The sequence below is a fragment of the Phascolarctos cinereus genome, unplaced genomic scaffold (assembly GCF_003287225.1).
Source record: "Phascolarctos cinereus isolate Bilbo 61053 unplaced genomic scaffold, phaCin_HiC Scaffold_726;HRSCAF=1367, whole genome shotgun sequence".
Lineage (NCBI taxonomy): Eukaryota > Metazoa > Chordata > Mammalia > Diprotodontia > Phascolarctidae > Phascolarctos > Phascolarctos cinereus.
This window is the reverse complement of record NW_027556098.1, coordinates 102,638,480-102,646,141: the sequence shown is the minus strand read 5'-3', so window position 1 is coordinate 102,646,141 and position 7,662 is coordinate 102,638,480.

The following is a 7,662-nucleotide window of genomic DNA, read 5'->3' as shown; positions in this document are numbered from 1 at the left end:
ACACTTAACACTTACTAGCTGTATGACCCCGGGCAAGTCACCTAACCCCAATTGCCTCAGCAAAAGAAGCCAAAAAAAAAATATATGGCTAAAGTACTCTCCCTCCTCACCTCTGCCTACCAATTTCCTTTAAGTCCTGACTAAAATGCCACCTTCCACAGGAAGCCTTCCCCAACCCCCTCTTAATTCTAATGCCTTCCTTCAGTCAGTTATTTCCTACTTATCAGGTTTATGACTTGTCCATACAGATTTGTTTGTTCATTGTCTCCCCGTTAGATTGCAAGTTCCTTGAGGGCAGGAACTGGGTTGTTGGGGTTTTTTTTTCCTCTTTTGGTATTCCTGGTACATAATAGGTGCTTAATAAATATTGATTGATTGATTGATCCTATGACTTTGGCAATTTGTCTGTTGTGATGAGGCCTGTAAGCTTTGTTCACTTATACAGATCAATCAACTTTACAAAGTATCTAAGTGGTGTAATGGATAGAGTGCCTGGCCTGAAGCTAGGAAGCCTGAGTTCAAATCCAGCCTCAGATACTTACTATCTGTATGACCCTGGGCAAGTCATTTAACCCTGTCTGCCTCAATTTCCCCATCTATAAAATGAGTTAGGAGAAAGAAATGACAAACCACTTTAGTATCTTTGCCCAGAAAACCCCAAATGGCCACAACTGAAATGACTGAACAAGAATAACATATCAATTGGATCTGCCAAGTTCTTAAAGGGTCAACACCTCATCTATTTCTTTGCTCTCTTAGACTGAAATACTGTATCTACCTATAGCCAGGACACATTCCAAGAAAGCTAACAAATATTGAATGCAGAGGAGGTAATACATATCAAATGCAACCTATAACCAAATACCTCACCTTCTGGGATTACAAAAATCATTCAAATCTTGGAGACAGCTCTTAAAATCACTCTAGCTCAAAGCTAGGTCTCCATAGATGTGAATAAAAGAGTTCCCAGCTTCAGCACAGTTTTCAAAGTAACAATATATAAGCAGGATGAAGGACAACCTTTATTTTTACCCATAGAAAATGAAGAAAACACCTAAAAGAACTCACAATAGCCCATAAACAATGAATACAATTCTCTTCCCACTCTGATGAGTCTCACTTTCCTCAAGGATGCATGAAGTTCCTTGACCTCAGTGCCATTTCCTAATTTGGACTCCCCTTAGAAGGTAAATAGACTTCAGCTTGCTAGTATGATATTCTGGTGAGTCTCTCTTTTACCTCAAAGACCCACCACTTTTTCATCCTACTTTGGGCTTGTGGAGTGCCTGGAAAGAGTTTGCTAGAGAGGTGACTGCCTTCACTTTAGACCTATACTATCCAAGTAACTCATGGTAATAGTAGAGAGCATTGGTTAGGTCTCTTGATATCACATGTCATTCCTTAGACCCCCTTTGCTCTTCTCCAGTCTCGGGGACCATGTATTCAGCCTTATTCCTTCACTAGGAGGCTGGTCCTATGCAGGAACCTTTTCAATTCTTCCAGCTTTGAGGGACCACCCATGGTGGACCATCCCTTATTCTCTAAGAGGTTGGTGCTGTCCAAGAGATCCCTCTTATTTTGTTAGATGGGTGGATTCTGAGAACTCTCAAACTTGGTGTTGATAGAAATCCTGAGACTTGCACTGTCCAGGAAATTCCAATTCTCCCACTAGAAGTTTGGGTTACTCGGTAATCAATAAACGTTGAGCACCTACTATGTGCTTGGCATTGGGATAAGTGCTGGGGATGCAAAAAGAGGCAAAAGACAGTACAGTGCCTGTAGGACAATCTAATAGGGAGACTAAAATGAAACCAATATGTGCAAATGTGCAACAACAACAACAAAAACCAGAAATGTTATATGCAGGATAAAGAGAAAATAATTAAGAGAGGGAAGGCATTAGAATTAAGGGATGATGAGAAAGCCTTCTTGTAGAAGTTGGGATTTAAAAGAAGGTCAGGGAAGCTAGTAGGCAGAGATGAGGAAGGTAAGCAATCTAGGTATTCAGGACAGCCAGAGAACAACTGGAGCTGAGGTGGGGTTGATGAGGTCTAGAGGTTAGGGGTGCTGGAACCCCAAAATCACAACACACGGTCCTCAAAAGAATTCAATCCAAGCCTTCTTTCAGGCAAAAACAAGGTTTATTAAAGGTTTATTGCCAGACTTGAAGAATCCAGGAGTCTGTAAGTATTGGCTAGATTCTAAGAATCCGACCAGTGGCTAGATTATAAAAATCCCAGCATCTTAATGGAGACAAGATGGACCTTATATACAGAAAGACTATGGGAAGGATCTAGGAATGGCCAGTAGTCTATGAGGTAATAGAATGCCAGGGTTGGCCAAGGGAGAATGGAGCTAGATAGGATTAAGGGTGGGAAGTGGCCTGGGGACATAGGGAGGTATAGGCTAGGTTAAGGATAAAAGAGAATTGGGAGATTGTGTGTAGCCACAATGAAAGGCCAGTTGATAGGCTTGTAGCCTCAGGTGAATGCCAGAGATTTGGCCATGTGGGAAAATCCCAGGGTTTTTCCTTTTTGGAGTCCAGATCCCATCCTCATCAGGGCTTCTGTGGAAAACAAGGAGGCCAGAACTTCCTTGCCTCTTTCCAGGAGACTTGGGTTCAGAAACTTTTATCACTTGGCCACATGGTTTTCTTTCCTAGGGCTGCCCTCTCTTAGCTGAGAAGCTATACCAGGCTTCTTCAAGGCTAGGACCAGGAATTTAGGCTTCAGGAGCTGCCATCTCAGGTCGTATAGGTGAAACATGTGTAAGTTCCACCTGCCTCTGCTTCTTTACTCCCAGGACCTCGATGGGCTCCTACCTGTGCTGCTCTCTCAGAAGAAGGGGGGGATAGGACAACAGGGACTAAAAGGGCAAGAGGGTTTGAGCATGCAATGACCTCACTTCTGAAAGACCAGCTTTCTCACAACAGTTTTCTAAGATAACTCATTCATCCCTAATAAGTAAACTTTAATCAGGTTGTCTTTCTTTGGTCTTCTCAATGAGGTGTTAATGGGTATCTAGGGGTGAGGAACCTGTGGCCTCTGGATATATCCATACACTCCATAGAGTTGCACAGTTGAAAAGAAACTGGTTCAGAGGATCTGGATTCAAATCCCACCTCTTATGCTTATCACCTACATGACCTTGGACAAATCATTTAACTTCCATGGGCCTCAGTTTCTTCATCTGTAAAATAAAGAGGATTTGATTAGATGACCTAGGAGTTCCCTTGGCTGAAGGCATTCTTTCTGGCTACCCCTCCCCACCAGCCCTGGAATTCTCTCTCTCCTTCACTCTGACTATAGACCTCCTTGGCTTCCTCTAAGTCCCAGCTAAAAATCCCAGCTCCTACAGGTTGCTTTCCTCAACTCCTCTTAATTCCAGTGTCTTCACTCTCTTAATGATTTCCTATTTATCCTGTATATAGCTTTTTTTTTTGTTAGGCAATTGGGGCTAAGTCACACAGCTAGTAAGTGTATATAATTTGTTTTGTATGTATTTGTTTACATGTGTGAAAAATGATTTCTTTTGGTAATCTGTGTCTTGGAGACTCAGAGCTCCCAGCTCCTGCCCTCCCCCCCAGCCTTCTGTCTAAAGTTCTTCAGAAGGACATTTCTGATAATGACATTGCATTGAATCTTCTTATCTTGGTCAAAATCCAACCCAAGCTGGAACTGATTTTATCCTACTCAGGTTTGGCTAGAGACAGATTCCCAAGACTAGGGGTAGTGTTTCCTGTGTCTGGATGGTGGGTGATATCAGCCCCTGTTGACCTAAGTCACGTACTCAAGACCTCATTTTAATATAACCCACCTCCCAGTGTTTTGACCAATCAGAGTTGATTGGCATTCCTTGAGAACACTTACTCTTTGAAGGGCATATCCCTGTACCCCCAAATCCCAAATCAAGCCAGTTCTGAACTGGCCTCCTTAGGGGGGCACAGTTTTGGACTGAATTCCTATGCAATGCATGTCAAGCCAGCTTGAGAGAAATTAAACTGTGGATACACACACCCTAATTTCATTTGTCTCTTTCTTAGAACAGACTCTAATTTATTGGGCTCGATACATGTTGACGCTCCCTTTAGATTGTAAGCTCCATGAAGGCAGGGACTGTCTTTTGCCTCTTTTTGCATTCCCAGTGCTTAGCACAGTGCCTGGCACATAGTAGATGCTTAATAAATATTTATTGAATTGATTTGAATTGAATAGAGTATGAACCTAAGAGATGCTCTCATGGTCCAAACAAACAAAGCCAGTTAGTCCATAAGCTCATCAAGCTGATCAGAGAGTTCCTTTGAAAGACTCCTAACCTATAGTTACTCTTGGAGAAGTAGTGTCATCTAGTGGGAAAAACGCTGAACAAAAACTTGGTTGTTGTGGTTTGCATTCTGTCTGAGTTTAAAAATTTCACTTCCCTGAGATAAAAGGGAAATGCCTTGTCTGTCTCATGAAGTTGTAACAATGAAACACATTGATATGTGTATGGGCAGTGGTATAATGGGAGGGTTGGCAGAGTCAGAGTCAGAGGACCTGGGTTTGAAACCCTAATTCTGCTACTTATTACCCAGGTGACCTTGGACAAGTCACCTGACTTCTCTGGGCCTCAGTTCCCTCATCTGTAAAATAAGGAGTTTGGACTCCATGAACTCTAAGGTGACTTCCAATTCTAAATCTATGGCTTTTTAGATATATGATTATTTATGCTGATTTTTTCCCCCCTCTTTTTCTTTTGTCTTTGAAAGCACTATTTGTTATATAGGATGACTCTCTGAGACCGGGAGGAAGAAAAATACCAGGTGACATCATAGTGTTGTTTTTTTTAATGAAAAAAATCCATAAAAATGTACTTTAAAAATATACGCTCAGTTTCTTGAAAGTATTTTTCACATTGAAAACTGGTTAGAAAAGCATGTTAGTTCCCTCCCTACCCTACTTTTATCCCACGTCAAAAACTGGGACTTGGATAGTGAGATCAAGGTATGGATAGTATTTGTAAACCAAATGATTGTTGCATGTTCATCTTTTACAAGTTTAACTTTTAATTATAAGACAGAATGACCCTAAGTTGTACGGAGGCCCAGGGTATATATAATGGTGTTGGGGCACAGTTTTTGATATGACTATATGCTAGATTTCAAAGCCTAAGGACAGGGGATATCAATTACATAAACTTTTTGATTTGTATTAATAGAGTTTCCTCACTGGTTGTCCTTAAACTAATGTCATCACTGGTACAGGCCCTCTCCTCCCCCTCAAAACAATCTCCTCCAGGGCCTAGTAGGATGCCTTGAACACAATTGATGTTCAATAAAAATTTCTTGAAATGAACTGAATTCTTATTTCTCAGTGCAGAGAATTGCTAATCTCTTATGCAAGGGCATAGTAATACCTCTGGCCTGACCCTAACCATAGGCAGTGCAGGTGGCCAATGATACAGTCTGAGTCCAGGGAAATTATAAGGTTTCACATGAACCCAAATCTCTCCCTCACTAACTGGTCACAGAACTCCACTCTCTTCTTCCTTTGCTTTTTCAGTCACAATTAGATTTGCCCAGACAAGTGTTTTGTTGCAGGAGCATCAAGGCATACATGCATCTTTAAATATGCCTTATACCTTGGCAGAATCAGAATCATTCTGACTCTAACTGAAAGTCCTATTTTCTTAAAGGTGAACATACAACAATCCTTTGGTTCCAAATACCATCTAAATCATTAAACTAATTTTATAAGCTCCTCTTCCTAGACTGGAAGAAAAGGGTATAGTAGAAGAAAGCATTATATCTAGCAGTGAAAATATGCTAAAGGAAAACCGTGCTCAGGAAAGATGATGTGGTCTGAGTCATAGGCCAACACAGAAGCTGAATGATCTGCAAGGCTAAACCAGAGTTCCTCAGATTTATAAATCCAAAGCAGAAACAGGAATTGCGAAGAATCTGTAGGAATTGTCCAAAGTCAAGGAGCTTAGCAGAGTATGAAAAGGAAAAAATAAAGGGAGAGCAAGTAGGCTCCAGTGAAATAATGACTATAGTATTTCATGCAGCTCATCTTTTATGATGCTAATGTGCCAGTCATATCCCCTCCCTAGTCTATTAATTGGTATGGCCATTGGTTCCAATGAATAGTGGAAGAATAGGGTCTTAAAAGATAATGAATACTTTATTATGAGAGGTCTTCAAACAGAGGCTGGATGGCAATACAGTGCAGTGGCAAGACCAGTGCCACTGGGGATGGAACCCAGCTTTCACCTGGGTGAGCTTGAGCAAGTGTCTTTACTTCTCTAGAGCTAAGATTTCCCAACAATAAAATGAGGGAAATGGTCTGCACTGTCACAAAAGTCCCTTCAAGTTCTAAATATTATGAATCTATATAGAGACAGGATTTATGTTTTTGGTGGGAATTGAATTGGGTTACTTCTGAGATACCTTCCAGTCTTTGATTCCACAATTATTCCGAGTCACTGGGAAGGTCCCTCATCAAAAAGTATCTTTCTTCTTAGGTCTGAAAGTTCTCCATGTTTTATTATTAGAGTTTGTAGTCTAGAAGGTGTTTTTGGTCTTAAAGTCTTCTATTAAGACACAAATGGGCAGCTAGGTAGCACAGTGAATAGAACACTGGCCCTGAAGTCAGTACTACATGAGTTCAAATCTGGCCTCAGGTACTTACTAGCTGTGTGACCCTGGGCAAGTCACTTAATCCTGTTTGCCTCAGTTTCCTCATCTGTAGAATGAGCTGGAGAAGGAAATGGCAAACCACTCCAGTATCTTTGACAAGAAAACCTCCAATGGGGTCATAAAGGACTCAACAACAACAACAACAAATTAAGATACAAATACCCTGGAGAGTGATAACACCTTGATCTTTGCCAGTTAATATCTTAGCACAGGAGTTAATTGAAAGTAGCAACCATGCTAATAGAAATCAGGGTGATCTGGAGACAGAAATGAGGAGCATTGAAAAAGGAAGTTGGAAGCATTAACTTTGCTAAATTTGCCATTTTAAGTAGGCCTAACTGGCCACAGTTACACTGATCCCTTTCCTATAAGTCAACAAGATGATAGCAACAGGAGTATGATTTTTCCCTCCCAATCATATAGAAACTTGGCTGGAAGCAAGAATATAATTAGGAGAGAGACTATATATCCCTCAGTGCCCAATGTTCTACCGTGAGTAAAGGGAGAGGACTGAGGTAATTTTTCCAAAGAAGAAAATCCTTTAGTAGATTTATACTTGAAAAATTTTAGTGAATAAGGGGTTAGATGATTTATTTCTTATGGGTAGGGATTTTAATATAGCAATAGTTTTATGCCTGGCTGAGAGGACTGTAGTATTTTTCTGAATCTGAGAGCTCCCTTCTACTTTTAATTCCCTGCCCCACCCCAGTCCTGGATTAGTTCATACTACTCACTCATAAAACTATAAAACTTGGTTTTACTTTTTTTTTTTTAGCCTGGATATTTATAATAACTATTAGAGTTAGGATTCAATATCACATTCTGGCAGTAGGTGTTAGGTATTAATATCTAATATATATTGGCATTGTTGTTTAGTTGTTTAAGTTGTGTCTGACTCTTCCTGACCCCATTTAGGTTTTTCTTGACAAAGAAAATAGGGTGGTTTGCCATTTCCTTCTCTAGATCATTTTACAGGTAAGGAAACT